Consider the following 27,378-nt stretch of genomic DNA (forward strand, 5'->3'; position numbering starts at 1 on the left):
TCGAAAGCACCGAGAGACAGCGCCAAGGAACGGGCCTGTCCACGCTGTCTCTCGGCGCTTTCGAGCTGAGTCCGGGAGCGAGTTCGCTCCCGGACTCAGCTCGAAAGCGCCGAGAGACAGCGCCAAGGAACGGGCCTGTCCACGCTGTCTCTCGGCGCTTTCGAGCTGAGTCCGGGAGCGAGTTCGCTCCCGGACTCAGCTCAAAAGCGCCGAGAGACAGCGCCAAGGAACGGGCCTGTCCACGCTGTCTCTCGGCGCTTTCGAGCTGAGTCCGGGAGCGAGTTCGCTCCCGGACTCAGCTCGAAAGCGCCGAGAGACAGCGCCAAGGAACGGGCCTGTCCACGCTGTCTCTCGGCGCTTTCGAGCTGAGTCCGGGAGCGAGTTCGCTCCCGGACTCAGCTCGAAAGCGGCGAGAGACAGCGCCAAGGAACGGGCCTGTCCACGCTGTCTCTCGGCGCTTTCGAGCTGAGTCCGGGAGCGAGTTCGCTCCCGGACTCAGCTCGAAAGCGGCGAGAGACAGCGCCAAGGAACGGGCCTGTCCACGCTGTCTCTCGGCGCTTTCGAGCTGAGTCCGGGAGCGAGTTCGCTCCCGGACTCAGCTCGAAAGCACCGAGAGACAGCGCCAAGGAACGGGCCTGTCCACGCTGTCTCTCGGCGCTTTCGAGCTGAGTCCGGGAGTGAGTTCGCTCCCGGACTCAGCTCGAAAGCGGCGAGAGACAGCGCCAAGGAACGGGCCTGTCCACGCTGTCTCTCGGCGCTTTCGAGCTGAGTCCGGGAGCGAGTTCGCTCCCGGACTCAGCTCAAAAGCGACGAGAGACAGCGCCCCCCGGACCCCCAACCCGGGTTTGGGGGGCTGCTAGGAAGCCCCCCATGCCGGCGGCAAACAGCCGCGCCGCCCCAATCTTCGACTCCTCGCTAGCGCTGTGGGAATAAAAACACCATCTGCACATGCGCAGAAGGTGTTTTTACTTCCGCATCGCTACTTCGCGAAAACCCGCTCGTTGCGGGGGCTCCTGGAACAGAACCCTCGCAACGAGCGGGGGATCACTGTAATACATATTACTCCAAATATTTCACAGTATTTCAGTACTGCTTGTCTCAAGAGTTTTATAAAAATGGAGGCATACGGCAGAAAATTGCTATGAGTTTTTCCTTGCTTCTTCCATACCAAGTATGTGTAGGGTTAAACTCTTAGCCTTGTTATAAATTTGTTGTGTGATTTCTTGCAAGCTGCCGAGAACCCAGCAGGAGCCAAATCATCATAATCATCATCTATTTAAACTGAACACAGTATTTTTTTCAGTAGGGATTCAACCTCAGTGTAAATTCAGAAACCGCATATGGCAATGAAAATTCCTACTGCACATTCCATAGATCACAGTTGGGGACACAATTGTTAAATGTCTATACTGTCCTGCAGTCTAGAGTAAATCGGTGAACACTTGTCTATGTTTCTAAGGTAGTGTATGGAATAAATACATAAGCTTTTCCAGGCAAATATCCACACATGGCTTTTCTGTGTTAAAGATCATATTCCCCAAGATATGGGGTGGGCAGGAGAAATGAATGGGTGAGGCCAAGACAAAAAAGCGACTTTAATTTCATTAAGGAATTAAAATGTTATTTGCTAACCTGGAAGAGAATCTATCAAAGACTGTTTTTTTAATGGAATCTTGAGTGGTATTAGTTTTCTTTCCTTAGCTCAGTTAAGCTAATATCTTCTCATAATGCCAAACTTATCATTATTTTTACTTGTAGACTGCCTAGAATCACTTAGTGAGATAGGCAGTGTATACATTTGACAAATAGTGGTGCAGTTATACAAATGTTTAACACATCTGCAGTAATGGGCTGCTGCCCCCACAGGGGGGGGGGAACACAGGGGGGATAGTATGTTTATGCACTATATTTATTGAATACTTAATAGGGGTTTTTTTGTCCTTCCTTCTCTAATACCTTAGTATGATCCTTCATTACTTTAAAAATAGGAAATAATTAAATAGTAAGTTTTTACCCATAAACACTGTAATCATTTTAATCATTATCTAGAACTGAACTTTTATAGCAATAATTGAGCTACTTGCCTAATCTGTTACCATACTGAACCCTTGTGGGTTCAGAACAAAACTTAAAATGTTACTGTGCTCCTTAACAAATAATGTTGTCTATCATTTGTCTTTTTTTAGCTATTCAAATAATGTGACTTAATCAACTGAAAAAGAGTTCAAGCACCTCTTTAAAACTTATTTTGGTTGGTAAACCACTCCCAACCAGTCGCATGACATTTAAACCACCACGGACATATGATTGTCAAGCCACTCCCACCTGGTCACATGACCAGCAAGCCACTCTTACCTGGTCACATGACCAACAAGCCACACCTACACAATAAGCCATGCCCACCATGGTAATAAATTTTTTGCAGCCATTCACTGCACATCTGGCAAATGCCAGGTTGAAGACAACTACCTTACTGCATCATAGCTTAAGAAATCTAATGTTATTGGCTGAGTGGCTGGATGGACAAAGTAAAACAAAAGATTCCCCCACAAACATTAAAAGTATGGAAAATATTATGAAGATTATGAACTATGACATATGCCAGAGTTCAGATTTGGCAATAATTTTATGAATGCGTATTGTTCATCTATTTGCCTTTTTCCTGATGCTTGGATAGGATGAGGACTGAAACATCTCCCTAAACTATCATTCTGCAACTTGTAAAATACAATATGATTGTTTATGAGATATTGCTGGCTAGAAGGAAACATTAAAGAACTGAGCATCATAATTAGAAATCCACTGTATATCATCAAATACAGATTTCATAAAGATCTCATCAAAGGAAACACTAAAGAACTGAGTGTCGTACAGTGATGAGAAACCCACTGCATTTGATCCAATAAAGATTTCATCAAAGTCACTGAGCGATGAGTGGTTGTGAATCCTGATGTCATCATGGCAAAACTGATTTATACACGTACAAACATTGATTAGTTCAAAACAAATCAATGGCAAAAAAACCTATGTCAAATATTTTGAACAAATATCCTTTTTTATCTTTTGGCTGATTGCTGAGAATTTTAAATTGTAGCCCTTTGTACTTCAAGTCCAATCCACTACATTTAGTGAAATCATTTCTTTATTTGCAGATCTAGAATTACATCCTGTAGAATTGTGCTAGGGATTAAAAAAAAAACCTGTAAGAAAACAAAGTCAGGATAAATCAACAACCCCCCCCCCCCCCCGGCATCCTCCCCACCCCTCTTGCCAGGGGGCTGCAGGCAATAAAAAGTTTTTTAGACTTTTTTAAATGTATTATTGTTATTTTAGATTCCAACTATTAGATTTGTTATTATATATTGTTTTTATCATTGCTGTAAGCTGCCCCGAGCAGTGTTCCCTCTAATTTTTTTGGGGGGTGGGCAGAAAAGTATAGTCTCTGAGCGGCAGTCCCTTTGGGACTGGGCGGCACAGAAATAATAAACAAACAAACAAACAAACAAACAAATAAATAAATAAATAAACAAACAAACAAATAAAAAACCCACCCTGTTTTGCCTCAGAGAATTTCAAAATAAAATACTGTACTGTGTGTCTATAACAGTGAGCTCATAATAGGGCAACTCTATCAATATCAAAATGCCACTTAAATAGTTGAGCTAGTTTCAAACTAGATTTTGATTTTCTTTCTCTCTTCCTTACTCCCATTCTTTTTCTTTTTCTTTTCCTTCCTCTCTTTTTTCTATGTGTTTCTCTCTCTTCCTCTCTCTCTCCTTCCCTCTCACTCTTTCCCTCTCGGCTTCTGGGCAGGTTTGGAAAACTCTGAGTTGATGATGATTTTTAAGTGAGCGATTGCTCACTGCTCAGCTTAGAGGGAACTATGGCCCCGAGTCTTCGGAGAGGGGCGGCATACAAATCTAATTAATAATAATAATAATAATAATAATAATAATAATAATAATAATAATAATAATAATAATAATTCTAAACACCTCATTTATTTAAAATTGATAGCAATTTTCTGTATAGAGTGCAGGCCTTAGGCTTTTGGCATTTATATATTCCTTCTATAGATATATTAGTATATATGTACAATATTTTTGTTAAATAGCTGCATGCACAGCAATTAAGTTCAATACTTTTATCTAAAATAGTAGTGCACAGTGAGGGAAATTCCAAAAAAGTTGCTCCAAAGTGCTAAGAAGACAATATCTATCTTATCCTTTATTGCTATTTTTCAAACTGAATTTATTCCAGTGTAAAGACTGTTACTGTGTAACATGACATTCCTACAATGAAAAGGCACTGAAATTTCAATAGATGGCAGAAGTAATTTATCAATAACAACAACAATCCAGACTATTTCAGTCAAACATGTGTTTTACAATATATTGAACAGCAGTTTATTTTAAAAATGAGAAAAAAAGAAAAACAAGAGATTTTCACTTAGCACACTGACATCAAGCCAAAGACAGTCCAAGCATTGCCCCTGAGACTCACTGGACTGATGCAAAGGAATTGCAGGATGTTTTCATTCCTCTATCTGCATTAAACTTTGTGTTTCAGCTATTCTATACAATTTTGATTTGGTGAAAATACATTGAAACAGATGCACATCAAAAAATATCCTTGCACGCTATAGAAAGAAAAGTACTTTTGGCATAATATAAAATAAGGATCGCTAAAAATAACTGCATATTATAATTAACATGATCCTTCAGGGTATGTGCAATGTCAGAAGGCCAATAAATTATATAAGCAAATAAAATTAATATATATTATTGGAAAGATATGTCAATTATTACTTCTATATCCAACATTTAGCTGTAGTACCTCAAAAAATGTTTCTATCTAGGTAAGTATGTTCAGATTCATTAAATAGTACAGCGAGAAAGAAGTATAAAATTAGTACCAAGCAATATCCAACATAGATATTGAACACCAATATCCTTCACTGGTGTCTTAATGATCTAGAAGAGTAGGTACTAAAAAAGAAACAGGATTTTATTTGTTTTCAATCATTACCTACTACAAAGAGGGCAGAAGTTTAAGTTCATGTGGAAATGTGGTTTTTTCAAACTGAAATCTTCAGTGCCAGCAATTGGAATAGTTTGAATACATACATACATAAATACATACATGTCAACTTCAGAAAGAAGAATGAAAAAAACTTAACTAGAAAGTGTGTGTGTGTGTGTGTGTGTGTGTGCGTGTGTATGTATGTACGTATGTATGTATGTATGTATGTATGTATGTACGTATGTATGTATGTATGCCTTTGTTGAATAATTGTACACAGAAAAATTTTGTTTATAGCCTTCAAATCACTCAGATTCACTTGTAGATCCCCCTCTGTCCAGCACTGATGTAGTAGAAATTAATAGCAAACAATGGAACCAATTATTTTTAAGATGTTTAGATTATAAGATCCTGTAATCCTTTTTATTACAAAAAGTGAGATAAGAAGATATGATTAATGATTAACACAGGGTACAAGACTTTGATTATATAGAGTTCATTTTCCAATGGGCCAACTTTCAACATCAATACAAAGACCAGTTCCATGTGAATAAACTTGGCTATTGTGCATTGCCAAGAGTCCCTGTAGAACTAGATGAAATGAAATGAAATGAAATAAACCATGGGCATCCATTCTGTATCCTGTAATGCAGTTTAACAATGTCTGGCTCCTCACAGCATCTAGCGGGGGGGGGGGAAGAAAGAAAGAAAAAGGAGGACATTTCTGATTGATCTTGATGGGCCAGGATGCCCATGGTTCTGTCTTGAAGGAAAAAAGTTTTCCAAAACAAACTAACGTGTTTCCCTCTAGAATTAAAATTGGTATGCAGATTTTAGTCCTTATGCCTGTGCAAGCTTACATAAAATGTATCCATAATTCACAGCGAGTTTGTGTATGTTTAAAAACGTGTTTGCCCTGAGCTCTTTGTAGTAGACTGATAAGCAAGGTTTCCTGAGTGAAAGTTGTGCTTGGTGCTCTGTCTTTGAATAACAGGACAATATCCAAAAAGATGCAAAGGTGTTCTGTATATCCTGTTTAGGCATCTAGCTTATGCAGTTCACTGTAAGCAAGCTGTTCAGACATCATTTCAAGTATTAGTCAGAAATGTAAAAAAAAAGTTCCATCTCCTCCTGTTTCAAAACACTCAGAGTGATCTCATTTTCTCCTGTTTTAGCTAAAGCTATAAAAAAAAGTCCTTGCACTTTCAGTTGTACAATTTGATCATTCATTTGCTCACAGCTGGCCAACCATAATGGTATACAGAAGTAGAAGGTGTTTCAGGATTAAATATATCAATAAACACAACCAATCAAGCAACCAATCTACAATTTCAAGATGTTTTTAATGAAACATAAAGCACTTTAAATATGATCTGGGTCGCAAACTTGATATTAATTACTTTGCCCTTTAAAAGACAAATTTTCTTTCAAATTTTGTTGGGCCAGAAGGAAAGATTCATGTGTTGCTTTGACAAATCTTTCTCAAGGTAGCATTTAATTGTTTGTGGTTTGTGTCGGTTCAAATACATAATGCTCAATAAACTTAAATGTTGAATGGCATAATGTAGGAACCATTTTTAAGGCATCTATATAGTGCTGTGTATGCTGTTTGCATGATCCTTCCCTCACAAGGCAACCTATGCTTTCCCATTTGCTTCTGTTTAAGAGACTGACATGTTCCACCAGCTGCAGTTGAGAGTCATGTTTGGCATCATTAACCCATTTCTATCCTGATAAGGTCCTGGATTTTGTTTCCATTCTGGGCATTGACCTTTTACATCTGTGGATATTGAACTGGCTTTTCAGAAAATTTACAGCAGCTACCTTCAAAGATAAGTACTGTATGTGTGCATTGATTCAGATGGCACAAAAATATCAAAAGAAAAAGAAAAAATCTGGGAAGTACAGCTTGACACATTTATAAGCAATTACTTTGGAAAAAGGAAAAGATTGATTTGGGGTCTTGTCTTAAGCAGTTTAGCCTGCGGCTTTTATATATTTTATACTTTGGCCCTTCATCACTGCCTACCACACTTTAAAGTAGCTACAATTTTAAATCAAGCTTGCAGTAACTCAATGAAATATGCCTGTATCTAAAAAACAAAACAAAACAAAAACAGAAGACATTATATGCTTCTAGTGGTGGAAGAGAAAAGTTATATACATTTTCACACAAACTAATACAAATCAATTTTCATTCTATTGAAGTGGTTAGAAATTATTTTTTAAAAATCAGAATTTTTCAGTGCAATTGTTTTATCAAAAATATGCTTTATAAATGCACGTATCAGTGAAAGGAACATCAAAGTAACTGCTTGCAAAAATTCTTATCAAAGTAAATAGATTTTTATAGGGATTTTTCAATGCTTAAAATTAAATTGAACAGGGTGAAAGGAATTTTTTAAAAGGAACAAAAACTATAATCAAATTTGTTTTTAACCTGTCCACCTTTAGGACATTATTCTGCCATTATATTAAGAATTCTAATGGTTCCAATACATTCATACAAAGAATGGAAGCATATAGAATAAGTACTTTATTCAGCCAATCTTAATAGGATTTCAAGAAAATAGTTGATGCACTCTTAAACATGAAAAAAATATAACCAATTGAGTAACACAATATAAATTGTATGCCTGTTCATACAATTCATATGTATGTTCATAGCTGCAGTATGTTCCATCGGATTCATTTCAAGATAACTTTATTTCTAAACTGGGCACTTTGTCCTTAACTTTGAAAAGTTATTTTAGTCTTTGAATGAGTAAATTGATTCTATGCTGAGCTGAGCAAAATCAGAGAATAAATTAATTCCATAACCATTTATTTAAAAGAATCAGAAATAAAACACTCTGCAGTTTCTGATACAATATGAATAAAAGTTTATCAAGAACTGACTGAAATTATAAAATTTAATTAAATATTACTTTCAGGACTTTTGGGGAAACTTTTAATTTCTGTGAGAGTAATCATTACTCTATAAACTTTCAGAGAAAAACACACTATTAATTTATCAGTTGATTAGCTACCCATAATAATTATGGACTCAAAACTCCATATGTATTATAACATCTCCAATTAGAGTTTAAAAAAGACTAATCTTGTAAGAAGTTAAGCAGCTCCCTATTCAAAGAATGAACAAAATATGGTGATAGGTATTCAGAAATATTGGGAGTACAGAATCCAGGTTTGCATCAATAGTTTTGACAATTGGAAGACTGAAATCTAAAGTGTATTGTCATAATGAAATTTTATTTGAAATGAAAAGAAATGGGTTCAGCAGTCATAGAAGAAATAGCACAACTGACATTTTCAGGATTCTATACTTCAGCCCCTATGGATTAATACCATGTAATCATTAGGTCTGTTCTGAATAAAGTTTTCGGTCAAAATCTATGTGGAGAATAAAGTAGATTATTTCTTTTAAACTTCTCCTTATCCCCATTTATATGCAGAGGAAAAGTATCCCATTAAACTAAATTAATGGGTTAATTTTAAACTAAGAAAGCAATGCAGGTCTGATCCCACTGAAAGCAAAAGAAAAGGCTTTTAAGAAGCTGATTGGAAAGCAGGCAATTATTCTTTATAATATTTTAAATTAAGCATAGTTTTCAAATTGCTTGAGAAACACCTTCCAATAATGCTAACTACGGTACAACAAAGAATTTTCTTTTAAAAGATCTCACTACTGCTGACTTGGATTTGTTCAAAGAACTATGTCAGGAGAAGGAGTCAAAGAGAAATAAAGCCAGTTAATTGTGTAAATCACCAGCCATAGACCAAAGAACAGGAAGATCACAACAACTTGGGCCACTGACTGAAAATAATAAAGTGCATTGTACTAACTAAGCATTTTACGGGTTGACTGAACTTGAAAAAATTCTGGCAAGACTGGATTATTTCCCTTCAGGGTGCTAGTCTTTTCTAGGAAGCCAAAAGGTTTTGTTTTGTTTTTAATTTATGTTCAAAAGGAATCAAGCATTAGTTCTTTATATTTTTAAAAATAAAAATGAATATACAGCTTATTTCTTGCTTTAAATAAATAACATCATCAGTCTGGAGTACCATTATTTAGAACCAAAAGTTCTTATATTCCCCCCCCCCTCTCTTTCTCACATAAACATATGAAAAAAGGCGGCAATTATTAATCTTGAACATTTTTAAGCTTTTCCAATGTGAAGTAAAGGAAATGTGTTAAAGAATAAACCCTTAAACATATAAAAAGAATATGGTCTTTTGACAGATTTAATGCCACTATATTATTCAGCAGTAAACCCAAAACATCATTTCCTAAATGTATTCAATTTTCAATTCTCATTAATTATCTCCATCATGAAATATGAATCTGGATGTAGGCAAGAGACAAATTAGTACTGGAAAGCTGGATTTAATAATGCTTTAAAAGGGAACATCTGTTAATGGCAATGCATTCCCTTGATCACCCGCTTGTATTCACAGCACAGGGAAATTTGTTTTAAAGCTATTACCTAAGATCATCTTCTCCTTTATTCAGATGCTGATTATTGTACCTCTTTGCTAAGTAATTTTCCATGGATATGTTCCTATATGGAAATTAATCTTTTCTTTTATGTATACTGAGAGCATAGGCACCAAGACAAATTCCATGTGTGTCCAATCACACACTTGGCCTATTCTATTCTATTCTATTCTATTCTATTCTATCCTATCCTATTCTATTAATAAAATCATTTAATCAGCTGAACCTTTGGAACAAACAAAGATTGCCAGATAGCTCAAACTCTATATGACTGTAACAAGACAACCTTCCCTACAGACCATTGTCCCACTGGCTGATCTTCTTCACATATCAACCAGATTAAAGTTAGCTTTTTAATAGACAATACCGATGATGTTCTGGTAATATACTTGAAAATAACAAGCAAGGGAATCACCTTAAATTATCAAGACCCCAAGCAGTTCAACTTTCTTTCAATCTACTGCAGAGAAGAAAATGTGAGGAGAACATGCATTGATTCTGTATACTTCTCACAGATAGAGGTCACTAATGGACTGAATTTGAATCACTGTGGCAGAAACCACAAAGTTATATGAAGGTAATCCAATGAAAAAATGAATTCATTCTCACATTAAGAGCAGAGAGTACATTGGTAACTAGGAATCTGCCCTTCTTAAAACCAAAACTTTATTTTTAGAGGAACAGTTTCCTTTATTTGGACTGTACAGCAGAGGAAAACTCCACTAGTGCTCTTGAATGTTGGCTTCTTTCTTTCCTAAATTCCTATGCTTTCTGACAATTGTAAATATATCTGTATTCCTGATTCTTGCCTGAAACTGTAGTCCATGGCATGCATTTTCATGGTGAGTATAGATGAAATTGTCTGCTGCAGATAATAGTACTTCTGTATCAAACACTTCTATTGACCAGGATATGATCATGTGCTACAGAAAGCGTTCAGATTAAAATTACAGAGTGAAAGCCAAAAGTAGATAAAAATAACATTTCACAATCATTCTGCCTCTCCCACTTGTGTACATTCCAACAAATTCTTTAAATACTGGATTTCCATAAACTGTCCTCAGTATTTTGACTGGAGACCAGATTGGAACCAAAATATTATATAAACTAGACAGACAGACACTATAGTCTTCTAGGATGTAGCTTCCTCTCTTTCGTAACCACATTTATTATTTTAAAAATCACACTTTTTTGGTTTATATAAAATACATAAAAGTACAGTGCTAGGCCTCATTAAGGTATCACAGGAAATTTGGGACGTTGGTGGACTCAAAATAGGCATTATGGCATTGCTTGAGATGGAGAAATTAAAATAAAAAACCCTGATCACAAAAGGAAGGTATAAAAGATCTAATAAGTAAGAAGAAATAAGAGCTTTAGGAGCCAGAGATGGAATCTTACATTTAGCCAAATGTACATTAATATAATGGCTTCACATCTGAACATTTAAAAAAAATAGTTACACAAAATAATATTTTGGATTTTTAAAAATAAAATCCAGTAAGTTACAATTCTAAAAGAAAGGCCAAAAGAAAGGATTGCCATTTACGTTTTATTTCTGCTGAACCTAAGAAGATCTGCTACTGAATTGTCTTCTAAATTAGCAGAAACCATCATGTTCTTTTGCTGTAAATATGGGATAGATTGCATTAAAAGAAAAATTTAATACCCAGTATAGTCAGGCATGCTTGACAAAATACACATAATTTGACCAAGGACCTGTTTTTTCTCCAAATGGATTCCCAAATAACTCTGCAGAGAGGGATTCCCAATACACAACTTTCAGGGAATAAATCTATGAATGAACTGAGAGGTCTTTCTTTTATCAAGGCATTTTTGAAGCCTGTCAGGGTCTTTTTGCCTGCAAAAGATTAAGTTTCTGCTCTAAATTGGTTTGATTAGTTTGTAAGCACAGGGGAGCTAAAAGGCAGTAAATAAACTTCTAGAATATGATTGTATGCAAGAAGGGAAAAACCCAACCTATGTGTCCCCCCCCCACATACATTAAAATGCTCTCTTTCAAGCCCAAGCCAAAGCAAAACCACCATTTAAAAAGTGAGTGCTGTGTGAATAAGAGATGGGGAGAATCAGCCACTACAGAAATCTAATCAGCACTTTCTATATGCAAGCAAAGGATTTTGCATGGATTTGTGCTTTGGAGTTCATTAGCTTATTGTGAGCCTTAAAACACATTTCCTCCATTAAAATTAATTAAAAGCTCCTGTTGACTGATTCTCTATTCCAAAGAAGAAAGTTGATAGCTTCTCCCTTAGTTTTCAGCTGGCATTTTATTTAATGTATGTTTTCACATTCTGCAGATCTTTTTTCCCCCAGCTGTTTCCTTCAAATGTCCCTTTGCCTCTTAAGCTTGATCAAAGTGATCAGCTCTGATCACTTACATAAAATTACTCTGCTGTGCATTTGATAGACCTCAAATGCCATTCCTGCTTCCTCCTTCTCCAAGCCACCAAGTCTGTCTTTATTAATGAGAATATGAAGAATACCAAGGCAATTTACAAATCAATCCTGCATCCTTTTCATTGGAATCTCATAAAGCCTGTCTGTTTTGACACCTAGATCTCCTCTTATAGGCTTAAAACTACTCCAATTATTCCTTCCTTGCAACTTCTCCTTCTTCCTCTCCTCCCACCCCCCACCCCCCAAATTCTGGGAAATATTCCCATTCATTCAAGAGGCACAACCTTGGAGCCTGGTATTACAAGTTGTGGGGTGCTAAATGGTTCTGGGAAATAAAAAAAAGAGAGAGATAAATTTGCATGCATGCTTCTACCTATATCCACCTGGGTTCACACACTTCGGTTAAGAAAAACAGGGAACTACCTCTAAGCTTCCAATGGCCGCTAGTTCCTCCAGTTGCCAGACAACTGGTTCTGCCTTCGTGTAGGTCACTCTTTCACACACACACACAACACAAAACCGCCTCTTTTGATAATACAGTAATCCTGTGCCACCTTGATCTCCAGCCATTCCTTTACTAGGGGATGGGATTGGGGAGTGTGGTGGTGCCTCTGTTGTAATAGTCTGGCAAAGGAATAAATCTGCCTGAAGTGGGGAAAAATTGCTGAAGAGAGAAGAGACGCTCAACACTACCTGGCAGGTCTGAGTTAAGTGCCCCCCCCCCACCTCCGAATCCGATGCTTATATAATCCCCCGGTCGCTTGTGGCCGTGCAGCACAGAGCAAACTTTGGCAGCAGCCGCGGGTTTCTCTCGGGCTACCTTGTGCAGGAAGGAGGGTCGTCCGCAGCTTAGCAAAACAAGCCGGATCCCGACCTCGGCGCCCTAATGTCCTCCTCTTCCTCTGGTTCTCCCCTGAAGGCTGGTGGCGCTTGCCTCCGGTGCCGCTGCGGCCAGCTCGGCGGAGCGCTTCCTTCCCTTTTCTTCGCCTCGCTCTCTTACGAGGCAGCGACCACATCCTCCCCCTTTCTCCTCCAACGCGAAGCCTGGGACTCCAGCATCCCCAAGAACGCCCGGCTAGGCGCAAGCACACGCGCGCGCACACGCCTTTTTGCCCTCCTCCCGGTTGGTGGGAAAGGGAAGGGAGGAGGGAAGCAGCGGGGCGCGCGAGAAAGAGGCGTCCGGTCTCCCCACCGCCACCACCAAGTCCAGGCAAAAGCAAAAGATTCGCCGAGAGGAGGAGGCACGAAGCTGCCGCGGAGCTTTTCCTCCGGGTCTCCGGAGATCAGATCACCCCGGGAAGGAGAAAGCCCCAAAGTAAAGCGGGGACCTGGAACAAATCGCGAGAAGCGCCGGCCACTTCGCGAAGGCGTCCACCTGGGGAGCGGGAAGCGCGTCCGAGGACACCCCCCAGGTCCCTCTTTCTCCAAAAGAGCGCCTCCTACGCAGGTTGAACTTCGGCGTAATGAAGATCCCGGATCCGAATATTCCCAGCTAATGGAAGCTGTGCGCTCCCCCCCCCCTTTTTTTTTTATCTCGCTTGATACCCCGGGGAGATGTTTACAGTAATGAATTCAGCTGATAACCATCTCGCGCTCTCCGCCTCTCGCGTACTCCTGGAGTCCCTCCCATGCTTCTAGTTTAAAGAATGCTTGGAAGGAGGGCCGTAACCTGAAAGCTTTCCAAGAGGCTTAAGATCCTTTAAAAAAAAGAACAAAAATACCTATAACCCACCCTTCGCCAAAGAAATCTCCTGCATTCCATAGCGGCGTTTCTGGCCGGATTAGTTTCTCTCCGCCCCATTTTATTCATTTTTTTTAAAAAAAATTGTTGTGGGCTCATCTTTCAGATAGAATACGGGAGGCAGTATTGAGTAGTATCTCAGAGCTTCTGCCTTTAACTTCTCCGGCTTTGCCCCTTATAAGTCCAATAAATAAATTTGCAGACAGGCGCTCCAGCGAGTGCGCCGTTGACTATATTAAGGACTTTAATTGACCCAACCGCGATTCCTTGGCCAAAGAACAGTGGAAATCAAAGGCTTTCCACCTGCTCTGAAAATATAGGCTGAAGAGAATCTAAAGTTTCCTGATGTTAACGTTTTAAAATTCCCCCACCCCCCCAAAATGCAACAGTCACTACCTGTTAATTTTACCATAAGGTAAGAGACCAAGTAGAAATTGAAACTTCATTTCTTTAAGACTGTCCTTCGAAAGGATTGGCAGCCAAGTAGGCTAAACCACATTGGAGTAATTATGATAGAGAAACTGGGGAAAAGAATTATCACCAAAGGGGATTTGTACACTAAGGAGCCTCTTCTCACCACTTATCTGGATGAAATCAGGGAATAGACTGATAGGCCCTTAGAGGGGCAGAAATCTCTCTTGTATTATCACCAGAAAACCATATATATATGTATATGTATGTGTGTGTGTGTGTGTGTGTGTGTGTGTGTGTGTGTGTGTGTGTGTATATATATATATATATATATATATATATATATATATATATATATATATATATATATATATATATATTATCTCTGCATATCACTCTGAGCCTAACAATAGCAAAAAACATATTAACAAAGCCTTATCCTACATGATACTGTTTTGAGTAAATCAATAAACCAGGGGGGGGGGGAGAGACAGGTTTTCAATCATCAACTACTCTCCAAATAGGAAAATGAGTACATTCTCACAATTTTAAAGGTATAGTGCTAATGCAGGTGACAAGACAGGAGAGAGGTGTACTTGCTAGATCTTGCTGTTCAAAATATATATTATCCAGATTATACACTTTACAATATTTTTAGTGCCAGGAGTAGTAGAATATCAAACTGTGAAAATTAATGGATGCCATGTGTTTGAACTTTTGGAGAGATTTTATTTAAGTATTGGAAGGCCCACACTATTTTTCTATTCATTTTGTCTTCATTTAAATTTCTAATGTGGAAAGGTTATATTAATAGGGAAGTTTGGGATATATTAGGTGCATTTTTTCATAATTTGGCAACTGCAATATCAAACTAATAAACAGAACAAGTGAAAGGTCTATACTGTAATAGAAACAACCCTACTGCAATTCTCCAATATTAGGTGTTAGCTAACATAAGAATTCCATGGTAGAGAATTCTGTTAAGTACCCTAGAACTTATTTTGAGTGTGTGCAAGCAACTCAAACCAAGTTGTGCAAGCAACTCAAACCATCACTGCTGCAGGCCCTAGAGCTTTCAAACATCTTTATTGTGAAAAGCCATTTCTTCCCTGCTGATTTATAGCATCATCCTAACATCATTGTAGCTGAATAACTGTGTATTCATTATTCTTAGATCAGTGCAGCAATGGTTGAATGACACCATATATCATTAGTGAGGAAATGGCCAAGGCTGTCTAAACAGAAATCTTATACTGAGTCTAAGAGATGGTTAGCAATATTTTACTTGTCTTTCTCCTTGTAGGTGTTCATACATTCTTCTCAGTGCCTCCCCGTCACCCAGAACAAACACAGCAAACTAAGTCAGAGGATACTTTCAATCTGTTAGTAATGTAGCCTAAGAAAAAATGTATAGATAGAGGCTAAGAGAAGACGGTTGACCAACTCACTGATATCCATTTGCACATAGCGGGCCAGGCAGTTAAAATGACAGTATCTCCACCCTTAGGCCAGAGGATTTCAAACTTGGCAACTTTAAGATTTAAGCATAGTTGGCTGGAGAATTCTGTGAGTTGAAGTCCACAAGTCTTAAAAGTTGCCAAGTTTGGAGACCCTTGCCCTAGGTTAAGAAAGTGTGGTCATCGTGTAGTTAGTATTTTAGTGGGCCTAAGCCAGGAGCTTGATACAGACCCAATTTGCTTCAGGATTTATATGGACTATCAGTTCAAGCCTCTGACCTGCACTAGATTGGAAACGCTAATAGTATAACACAATAATGATGATGATGATGATGATGATGATGATGATGATGATGATCCCACATCCAAACTTAGAACGGCGTCTGGGGCGAGACACGGCCTTCAGCCCCAACAAGCAGTTGGAGTACCAGAGCGGCTCTGTTGCCTTCGCCAGTGTAGAGCAATCCCCGCCCCCCTCGAGGGTCCAACCCACCTCTTGGAAACACGAAATAGCTGGTGCGCTGCCGAGTCCCTGAGAAGGAGGTTCGGCAAGCTGCTACACCCAGCTCTGTCTCTGGGAGAGAGCCTTGGAGTTTGACGAACGGAGCCGCCTCCGGCTCCGTTCTACACACGAGCTTGCTTTGTTATAAAAAGCTGCCACCGAACCAAACTCGAACTGTGCTTTGCTAGCTGGCAGGACTCGGAAAGCTGGGAGCAATTAATCGCCGCCCTAGAGCACGGCACCTCTCTTTTGCGGAGCCGAACAAGATAATTCGCGAGGCAGGAGAGTGACTGGTGGGAAGAATTGGGGGAGGGGGTATTTTGTTCAGCAGTGTATTGGGATGAAAAAAGGGGGAGAGCTAACTAGGAAAAAGGGTCCCAGAAGGACTGAAGCACGCTGCTTCCAATTGATTTATTCTGCCCCCTTGTTTTTAAGGTCTTTGTTTCTTTACGCATGGGATAAGGGAGGGGGAGAAAAGGAAAGAGGGAGGGTCCCCCCCCCCAGTAGTCACCCTCCCGACTGAATCAATGCCTTTTGCTTGCCTGTAATAATCCTTTTAAACTCATCCAAGCTGCTTCGCCACTGGATACAGCCAAGGTTTCAGCGACGCAACCACCAAGCCTACAACAGATACACTCCCCCTCCCTTTCTTCGCTAAAAAGCGCGGCGGCTTAGGAATGGGAAAACACAGTTCAGCTAGCGACGCATGCCAGGATCCAACTTGTCGGGGATCATTTTGAGGGAAGAAAACAGAATGTTGGGGGTGAGAAAAATCGATCCTCTCCATGGCGGTGCGTGGCGTGTTTCAATGTGCCCAACCGCCCCTTACCGAACTGAACCTACCATGCGGATAATCAAAATTGGCAGTGATGTAAAAAAGAAAAGAAAAAGAACCGGAGAACGAGTGGTTTCAAGCACCACCACTCCGCTGATTACTACTGGATTACTGAATGGAGACTACTACTAGATTTTGCTAGATTTCCCAAGAACCTATTACTCGATTTTGCTAGACTTCCCAAGAACCCAACCTCCTTTCCCGCTGTCCCTTCCTCCAAACGCAACTTTAAACTTTGGCGAAACGCGTCCCACTAAGTCCTTGGCTTATTCATTTCTGGATCGCTCGCTCCATCGTTTACTTCTAGCGGCTGGGGGGCGGGGGGATAATAAAATATTTTATTTATTTATTTTAAGGACGCCGTTTTACCTGTGGAGACGACGGTCGCGCGGTTGGTCTGCAGCTGGATCTCACCCAAACCCCACTGGGTCAGGAAGGTGGAGAGCGAAGCAGCTCAGTCCCGGCATTGTACTGGTTTAAGGATCACCGCCAAGGTCTGGCTTGGTTCCATAGCTGGCCAGAGCCAAGATCGTCCTCATAATCGCAGCGCTCCGCGCGAAAAGCGTGAAAAGACGACCTCCCCGGAGATGGCTCGCTCAACCCGGGCGGTTCAATCGCAGCCGCCCCGCGACGCCACGTCCGGCCGGTACGCTTCGAAAATCTGCTGCTCCCTCTTCCTTAAGCCCCCAACAGCAGATTTCTCCGGAGTGGATGATGGAGGTCCGGGGTCTAAAGAGCAAAACGCGGTTGAACGTCTTTCCCAAACGAGCCGGAAAAGGGCTTCTAAGCGAGTGTTAGCTGCCGCGCGCCGCGCCGCCTCGCCTCGCCCGCTCAGCGCCTTCTTCGAAACTCCGCCGTCTAAAAGCAAAGAGCGAGAGGCAGCGCCGGCCGCTTAACCCTTTGCGGGCGCGGCGCTTTAAAAGGAAGAGCGGAGCCGCGTTCCAACGTTCCTCCTGGCGGGGGGACGGGTTTTTTGTTATGACTGGTCCCGCCGCGTCTGGAGACAGGTTTGCTCGAGGAAGCGGCACACGCAGGCACGCAACACGCTAAGGGCGGGGGGGGGGGGGGTGGAGGGAAGGAAAGCCCCACCCCGGGCAGAATTGCTTTGCGGATTAGCCGTCCCTTCTTCGAAAGGAAGGAAAGGAAGGAATGAGCGGCGGAGGCGAAGTGTGTCTTAACTCGGGAGAAACGGGAGGTGGGGGGGGGGAGGAGGGGAGATCGAGTGACATCACGGTTGGATGAACCTTCCCACCTGCTCAATTTTTCACCCCGCCAATTTTCACCCGGGCGGTTTTGGCGCACCCCAGGGAAAGAAAACAGGTCCGACCATTTTCCGAGACAAGTTTGCTCGCCCCCCGCCCCCCAAGAAATCATTGCAGTGCGCGCCAAAAGATTTTTGCGAAGGAGTTTTAGCTCTTCTAATAGACTTAAGAGGAAACAAAGTTTTATTTGAACCTCCTCGGTCCGCTTCGCTGTTCGGAGATGGGATGGGAATTAAAAATGAATCGTCGGGTCGAGTGCACCAAGTTGGAATCCCTTTTTGGTGGCGTTGCCTCGCTCCTACTCCACATTTCCTACAGCCTCGTACCTTACCCCTTCCATTTATAGAGAAACTATTGTTTTCCTGCTTAATCCAGCGCCAAGCCACCATTGTTTAAGCTTCTTGCATCCCTTTTCACCCATCTCCACCCACTCCATTTCTGATCGGTCTGCACATACTGTAAGGCCACGTTAGCTTTGACGTGCCAATAGTTTGGAGGGGGAGACTAAACGCATGTACATCACTATGCTCCAAATTACAATACACTTCATTGGCCATCCTGGACGTCAAGGAGATTCTGAAAAAAAGCTTTCTCCAATTCAGCCCCAACTGAATACAGAGACTGGAGGAATTTCCAAGCTGTTAGACGCCCGCAGCACGCATCTTGTTCCTTTCGATGTCTTTCTTCCCAGCCTAATTCGAACCGAAGACGAGAAGGTGGCTTGCCTCTCGGGTACGTTGGTGTGTGTGTGTGCGTGTGTGTCCGCGCGTTGTGTGTACATTTGCTGGTGTGGGAGCGCTCGATTTCCTCAACATAAATTCGTCTCTGGGGAAAAAAAACCCAGGAGAGGCAATTGGCGAAGGACGCGATTTCTTCGGGACGCAAGGAAGAGGCTGTTTGCAATAAGGGGCCTTGGGAAAGGAGGGGAGGACCACAGACCAGCCAGGAGATCGGAACTTTCCTTGTGGAAGAGCGGGAAGGAATCGTCCACGTCGCCCTCGAGAGTTTTGGGTTTTGGTGTGTTTTTTTTACCCTTCTAGCAAGACCGTGGAAACAACGGCAGGATTGGTACGCGCGGCCGCTTGCGCGAAAAAGAACAAGGGAAGAAGAGCCGAGCGGGAGGAGCGAGGGGTTTGAACTGCCGCGCTGCAAACCCTTCGACTTAGCCAAGGTGGCAGTAGAGCATCAGAGGCTGAGAGGAACGCGAGCGTTCGCTTTGCTGCTCGCAGCGCCGGGGCGAGCCGACAAGCGAGGACATGTTCGCCTTAGCCCCCCTAAGCCCGCGCTTCTTCCTTATCCCTCTATTGCTTTCATGTGGCATGATTTATCTCTCTCAATTCCTCCCCCCCACCCGCTTTTCTGTCTGTCTTTCTATTATTTATCTTGGCTGTGGCTCGATCACTTAACTTTTTAAACCCTGCTTGAACACAAGTGCTGTTTTGTACCGTAAATTCTTGTTCGGATTCTTTTCCCTAGTTTGGAAAAAAGAAATCACACAGGAAAGGTCGAAGTGGATCAGTGTGACAAGAACGGGAGATGTGTGGCCTTCTCGATGACGCTGAGCTCCTCTAGGCTCTTGCCATTATCCATAAGAAAATCAACCAAGCTGCATGCAGAAATGGACCGAACAGGTGCTCTTTGTTGACCGATTAATCAAGTCATTCATTGAGGCTGCAATCGTCTCTATACAAGCTCTCTTGGGTTTAATCCAGCCCAGCTTTCTCAGAGCCATCCAGTCTCTTCAGCTCAAGGGGAGGAGGAAAAATGAAAGTCAGTTCTACTTTTTTTTTAATGGGGAGGAAGAATTAACCCAAACTGAATGTAAAACAATAATGTGAAATTCAGTCAGTATATAAAGCAGAGAAAGAAACTGGTGTTTTTACAGCTGTGGGAGAAACTAAACTACCCTTTCTGACAATTCACAATGATGGCTAGGCTGCTAGAGATACAGCTCAGCCCCTCTGTCTCTACCCCTGATCTGATGATGAGGAAAATATAGTTACCATGGAAATGGAGCATGTGTGTCACTGTGTGGGGAAGGGGGGGGACTATCACTAAAGATTTCCTTCTATTAAAATAAAATAAATAAAGGAAAATGGCTGCTCTGGTAGAAAATAAGCCATCTTCAAAAGACTACCAACCTAGTGATATCAACTGAATTAAAACCTGGTGCAGCCTTCCAATTACGGCTGTTTTCACACTCAATGAAAACAGATTGCTTTTATAAAGAAATAATTTATATTTTTATTAATAGCTCTGCTGTTGAGCAGTATGAACTAGCGGTTATTTTCCTTTCTATTTCTGTATTTGGCAAACATGTTAAAGAAAACCTATATTATTTGTATGAACAAATAATCTAGAAATTGGAGGAAAATCAGGATTAATACTGCATTTGAATCAGAACTCAGAACCCTAATAATGACTTGATACATCACTGGAGTTTGGACAGCCATTTGTCATGAAGGGCCTCCTGGCTGAGCAGGCAACTAGACTAGAAGACTTCCAATTTCTTTCCAACTCTGTTATTCTGTTAAAATAAATTTCTAAGCTCAGCCTCTTCTGTATTCCAGACTCTATACTGTCTTTGCTTCCATTTTAAAGATCAGTTACAAAAGTAATGCTTGGTTAGCATTAAGCTTGGTTATTTTTCCTCCTTAATGACTTACAATGTGTTTTTTTAAATCTAGAGTCAATGATGATTTAGTACACTGCAGATCCATAGTATAGACTATGAATTAAATAATCCATGCCAAGCTTGTTGTTCCTCACAGAACTGTTTACTGACAGAGGTTCTCGGGATTTTAAACAAAAATCTATTTAAACCTCTGTAGAAACTTAATGTAGTCCCCTTTTCACACTTGGCAAGATGCTCTTAGAAATGCTTCCTAATACTTCCTTATCTCACTACCACTTGGGCTTTCCTAATTGCTGTTCCTTTCTCATATATCCCCAACAGTAGTACTGTACTACCTCTTTTCCTTTATTTTCTATCACTTTCAGGCATTTTAGATGCATTGCAAGAACATAGCTGGGCATTCAGGAGAGTAAACAGGTGAAGGACAGAACCAGACCCCTCTGGCTCTCAAAAGATATATGTGACCATGAACTTGGATTCATCATGCAGCAGCATTTCATGTAAGCAGTCCAATGGGGAAGACTTGGGCTGCTGGCATATGGAAAAATGGGTAAGAACTGTGCATCTATTGAACTCAAAACTGAGAAACGGAACCCAGGAAACATGGGAGGAAAAATCAAGTCTTGCCCTGCCAGCAAAATCTGTCCATGTTGTGGAACCATGTTTCTTTCTTTAACAAGGATAATTAATTACACTTATCTTGGAGATATCAATAATGACCATTCCAAATCAGGGAATCTTGGCATTTACTTGAATGATTTGAAATTAATAATAGCAATGCTTTTAAAAAAGCCATATTTTAAAATGTTGCAAAATGCCTTAAAAAAACTCATTTTTTGAACAAAACTCCTGTTGTTTTTATTACATATAATGCAATTCTTCTTGCAGTTTTATTTCAAAGGAAGACAGGGAACACAATGGCACAGCCTCCTGAGAAATCACTTCTAGGTTTGGGTTATTATCTCTTATACAATGACTTGAGATATACTGTAAGTCCATAGTAAAAAGGCAGAAGATTGTCTTGTTGCAAATCAGGCAGTTCACTTAGACTTCACAGGTACTTCACTGGAAACTTATCTTTTTATTTAGTCAAACAAACCATTCCTTAAATGGACTCATCTTTGAATTTTGGCATGGGAAATAAAAAATATGCACATTACTGAATACAACTTAAAAAGAGAAAATAAGGAAAAAAAAGAGAGATAAAGAGAAATCTGATAGGAATATAAAGAAAGTACTGTATATACAAAATAAATTTTCCAACCCTTTGAGGATTAGCTACTGCATTGTTCTAAAGCTATGCAGGGCCCTCTCTGGGAACTGAATAGCCACCCACACTCACCATTTTAAAGCAAAGAGCCTCTTGGCCAGGCTTTTTCAGAGGAGTTCAAGAAGATTCTAATTGGATTAAAGATAATTGTAGCTGTCTTTTAATGAGTTAACAGTTACTTTTATTTTGCCTCTAGCTGCCTTGAACATTCTAGGAATAGAAAGATGGGTAAAGATTTAAATAATAAGGCAAAGGAATGTCTTCTGTAAATCAAGCTGAAATTTTAGCAATTTCATAGACAAATCTATTTAGCTTTCTTAGTAAAAGAAAATGCAGATATGGTTTACTAATGCCTTCTTCCAGGATTAGTTCATAGCTACAGCTACATGGTAATCTCTCCTCTAAGTACTAATCAAATATATTCCTTCTTATCTTTTTAAAATAATCTAGTGCTGTTGCTAAAAGTAATTAGCTATAGGTTTCAGTCCTAATCTGAAGGGGGGAAAACTCTAAGGGAGGAGAGCTTAGAACACTAGAGGAAAATGAAGACAAATATAAGAATATTAAGATATGTTTTGCTTAATAATGTTCTGCAGAAGCTTCCTGACCTGTTTCTGATGCTCTAGAGCAGTGGTCTTCAAACCTGGCAACTTTAAGACTTGTGGACTTCAACTTCCAGAATTCTCCAGCTAGCATAGCATCGTTGGCTGGAGAATTCTGGGAGTTAAGTCCCCAAGTCTTAAAGTTGCCAAGTTTGAAGACCACTGCTCTAAACGTAGCCATCATGCTCTACTTTAATTTCTATGTAGCTTTCCTCTGCATTTTCTGACCTTGGAGATTCTGATCTTCTTCAATTTTGCCTATAAAATCTAAACCATGCAATGGTTCTTAAAGTTTATTTTAAAAAATAAAACATTCATTCATTCATTCATTCATTCATTCATTCATTCATTCAACTTCCATGCTGCCCTTCTCCTGAGACTTAGGGCGTGAGGAAATTAGCAGAAAACCTAAACCATTATAAACAAATCAAATATCCAGATTTTTGCAGAAAACAGTGCAGGTTATTTTTAGTTCTTTAAAATGTGGTTACTAAGGAACCATAATTTTGTTTAGATTTTCACTAAAAGAAAAATAAAATGTATAGAATTTATACATTGTAGAATTTGTACAATTTAATATTGTACAATTTTGCTAGAATTTTCAAGTCATAGTAGTTTAAAATCTGATTTAAAATGTTAATGAAAATTAGCCATAATTTGTGTTGTAGAAACAATGTCTTAAAAATTATAAATACAAAGAGCTATTGATGATTAATTGCAGAAAGGCAAGAAGTGAGATGCAAGCAGATGAGATAAAGTCAAGGTCTTCTGCCTGTTTCCTCCCAGGAGATTCCTAGAGAGGCCCCACGGAGGCTTTTCCCTGCCTTTTCCGGTTACAGTTTCGGAAGCTCGGTTTGTAAGTGGAAAATGGTTGTTGAAAAGAGGCAAAAAATCTTGAACACCCGGTTCTTATATAGAAAAGTTCATAAGTAGAGGCATTTGTAGGTAGAGGTACCACTGTAGCTCCCTTAATACAGTGGGTTGCAATACTTTTATTGCTGGGAAATAATCCATGGAATGAATGATAAAACTAGCATTTCTGGGCCAAGACTTCTCCTTACTCCCAAGATATTGCATTGGGAACAATTGGTGGTGATCTGATTAAAAGAGCTATTCTGGTTTTCAAATGGGTCTCTCAGTCTCTGAATCTACTAGACTTCCTACTTCCTGAACAGTAAAGAATAACTACCAGGTTTGGTGAAGGTTTTTGAATCAGTTCAGGATAGCTTGGAACCATTTACCCTACCTCAAGAGAATTCAAGTCTGTCCAAAATTGGCCAAGGTTGCTTTAGTTTAGGATTTGCCAGATGCTGAAGTCTAGTCCTAGCAGTTGATTGATATTTCACATGTCCCTATTCTTTCTCATGGGAAACTCTTATATAGTACATCAGCTGCTGATTCTTATACAGTCTGAATGTGACTATATCAAGCTTGGTTTCTCTTAATTCTTCAGTTTGCAAATATGAATACTGGGGGAGAAATATAATCTCTATATAACCTAAATGCTGATGAGAAATGTACAGTGTTCAATAGCTATTTATTCACCTAGTTACTTATTCACCTATCTACCTATCCATCTGTTGGGGATCAAACTTCCTCACTTCACACAGATGGATATCAATAGCCAATTACAAGGATGCTATTAAAAAGCAGTTTCCAGAGCATTCTCAGAGAGAAGAATTAAGTGCTATATTTGGTCATTTATTACTGAGAAAATTAACTTGCAATCTTCTGGTGGTCTATACAATATACTGGAACTCTAATACCTATTTTTATTGGGAGAATTGTCTCTTTTCTTCCATTCATCTTCATCTTTCATACTATTTGTCAATATTTTTAGTAAGAAAGTTACAAAGATACTATCCAGTTACCACTCTATGTTTTCAGGTGTAGCTCTTCACTTGGCAGATTTTCTTTTAAAAAATTAGCTTTTGATAGAAACATGACCACACATATATGAGAATTGTTTCTCGAAATTCCTCAGTATCTCTTCCTATGGAATACAGACTCACAAGATGCTCACTCATTTCATCTCCAAAACATCACAGGGGTGTGCTAATAGTTTTTCAGCTTGCAGAATTCTTTTTTTCTTCTTTAAGCAAATTCAATCACAGGTATATCTCCAAAAATAAATCCAACAAGGATTACACTCTGATGATAAGAGCAGCAAAGCATAGGTTTTTTTATTACTCTTATTGCATCTGTGAATTGTCATCTGCCAATCCTGTTATTATTATTATTATTTGTTTGACTTGTATGCCACCCCTGTCCGAGGACCCGGAGCAGCTGTGATGATCTTGTCATTTTGGAGAGGGATGGTTCAGAAAGTCACCTGAAAGGCCACTGTGAGAATTATGAAAGTCCCTTCTATTTGTTCTGAGTTGGGGGTGGTCAGGGCGTGTAAGTCTTGTTGAGTTCATTGAAGCAAGTTGATCAAGTGATTGTTTGACTTTGTTAACCCAGAAAAGAAGATACTGGTACATTAGATCAGGGGTACCAAACTTATGTCACAGTGGTGTCATGTGATGTATCAGGATTGGTTCCATTTGCTAAACTGGGCATGGGCATGGCCAGGGCATGTTACATCCACCCACGGGCTAAGAGTTTGACAGCCCTGCATTAGATCCATATTTTCCTATTTGGTTAAGGTCTTCCAAGAAGTGAAAGATAGAAGAAGGCCCAAGTGTCAGAGAACTCATATTTGAGAGATATATTGGTTCCATTTGTAATTAAGCAGGTGGTAGCCATCCCTTCTTCATCAAACACTGTAGTGTTAATTATTTTTTTCTTCTTCTCTTTCCTTTTTGTGCAAAGGTTACCTCACCTGGCCTGCAGCTTCAGCAGGCTCTGGAACCAAATTGTCTCAAAACCTTCTATTGGATTTCAACTTTGGCCACCAAAACAACATTAATCATTCATGGCTCATTTCTCTCTCTGATCCTATTTCGCATACTGTATTCCTGAAGCCATTGGGTGACGTTACACAAAATTAGATACCTTAAATAAGTAGTCATAGCTTTCAGTTTTTGATATCCAATGCATGGTACTGAAGTTCTGCTTTGTGTGGAGATCTGGGAAGTTTTTAAAAAGGCTCTGGCTCAACAATAAGAATCGTGGCTTCACCTAAAGTCAAGAAATGTCCAACTTTGATTCTAAATGGGATTGATTTAGCTAGACTTGGACTTCTCCTGAACTCATAGATTCTTCTTGAAAATCATGTAGGAACCAAGAAAGATTTGTACCATTTTACAAATCCCTATTTTGCACCAATTGCAACCATTCCTGGACTGGAGGTCTTACAATCATTCATGCTTTATTCACAACTCAAAATAAATTACTGAAAGGCTCTCTTCTGAAGACCATTCAGAAACTACAGCTGATTCAGAATGTGAAAGAGTAAATAATTACCAACGTACTTTGATGTGGCTGTGTAGTATCTCTGTTCTATGAGATGTACCAGTAACCTTTTGATATAGTTCAGGGAATATAATGCACAGGGCCTGTTCACTTGTGGAATAGTCTGTCTACAATTACTTCTGCCCAAAACATTTTCTCAAGGTAGATTTGCTCCTGTTCCAATCATCTGGCAGGAACTAGGAGTCAAAGCTTCTTTGTCACAGTATCTGCCCTACAGAAGAGCATTTGTAGTTACTAATAAGTTAACATGGTTGTTAATAAGTAAATCTGGCTTCCCCATCGACTTTGCTTGTCAGAAGGTCACAAAAAGGGATCACATATCTCTGGGAATCTGCACAACCATTATAAATATATGTGTTGTGGCCCACCAGTGGCTAGTTGAGCTGGCAGCAAATTTGGACAGTGAGGAATTGGGGAGGACCATGGGCCAGTCCTGGAGTCTGGGGAAAGCTCTGATGAGTGCTCTGTATTGGAGGCAGAGACGGGCCAGGGTAGTCAGCTGCCTTTGGAGTCATATATCAGTGAGGAAGACAAACAGCTGGAGCCTATTCCTAGTGCACACATGCACAGAGCTGCCAGATGAAGGGAACAGCTAAGGAACATGGTTCGACTTGGAGTAAGGCTACAGGTTGAATGGTCCCTCCCATAGGGTATAAAAGAGAAACAAATGGCGAGGGGAGTTTGCAGGAGACAATTAGTTTGCTGAATTGGTTCATGACTCTCAGAGACTTCTTGCCAAGTTTTGAAGTTATCGCCCTGGCAGCTCTCTTAGCCAGATAAGGTTTTTGCTGTTAATTTATGTGTGTGTGTGTGTGTGTGTGTGTGTGTATACTTGGGTTTTTTACACAAGTACATACATGCACACACAGACACACTTTTGTTGATCATATAAACTTATTCAATTAGATATTATATTAAACCCTCTAATTTTAACTCAGTAGGGAGCTACATTTCTGCTTTTCAAATTCCGCTGCTGGATCATTTTCATTTTAATGGAAAGCTTTTTTTGGTTTTCATTTTGTTTGCCTTGTATTTTATGTAATAAACACCTAGTTCCTAATGAAGTTTCAACAAGATGTAGTCGTAAGAAAATGAACTTGCATGTTTCTAGCTACATTCCTATTGAAATCCAGAAAGAAACTTTTCTAATTAAAAGAGAAGGCATATTATTTCTGCCAAAGTCTATTAGCTTCCACAATGGGTAATTGTAAGTTAGATGTTTAAATACTCTGAACAATTCCTTAAGATGATGACGACTTTCAAATTGGTTCATTAGGGTAGCACTCATAGTCTTTAAGACTGATAACT

The 27,378-nt window shown here is 40.0% G+C and overlaps 1 protein-coding gene and 1 long non-coding RNA gene across 6 annotated transcripts in view; one reads left to right on the forward strand and one right to left on the reverse strand.

The window, feature by feature from the left end:
* Nucleotides 1-17,877, reverse strand: part of FLRT2 (fibronectin leucine rich transmembrane protein 2) — an 88,714-nt gene extending 70,837 nt beyond the window's left edge. Inside the window, exon 1 of one of the 2 annotated variants that reach the window (XM_070753888.1) lies at nt 17,254-17,877. The gene's annotated coding sequence lies outside the window, so the exon portion shown is untranslated. Of the gene's footprint in view, nt 1-12,758; nt 13,365-17,253 lie in introns of those variants that run through there. The other variant, XM_070753895.1, reaches the window with a different exon arrangement.
* A 250-nt stretch (nt 17,878-18,127) lies between these two features.
* Nucleotides 18,128-27,122, forward strand: LOC139168320 (uncharacterized). 4 transcript variants are annotated; one of them, XR_011559270.1, is made up of 4 exons: nt 18,128-18,878; nt 19,623-19,777; nt 21,147-21,331; nt 25,468-27,122. It is a non-coding gene; the product is annotated as an uncharacterized lncRNA (long non-coding RNA). The 4 variants fall into 4 exon arrangements; XR_011559268.1 differs by lacking the exon at nt 25,468-27,122 and having other exon boundaries at nt 19,623-19,916; nt 21,147-21,495; XR_011559267.1 differs by lacking the exon at nt 25,468-27,122 and having other exon boundaries at nt 21,147-21,495.
* The last annotated feature ends 256 nt before the right edge of the window (nt 27,123-27,378 follow it).

This window comes from Erythrolamprus reginae, chromosome 1 (genome assembly GCF_031021105.1).
Source record: "Erythrolamprus reginae isolate rEryReg1 chromosome 1, rEryReg1.hap1, whole genome shotgun sequence".
Taxonomy (NCBI): Eukaryota; Metazoa; Chordata; class Lepidosauria; order Squamata; family Dipsadidae; genus Erythrolamprus; species Erythrolamprus reginae.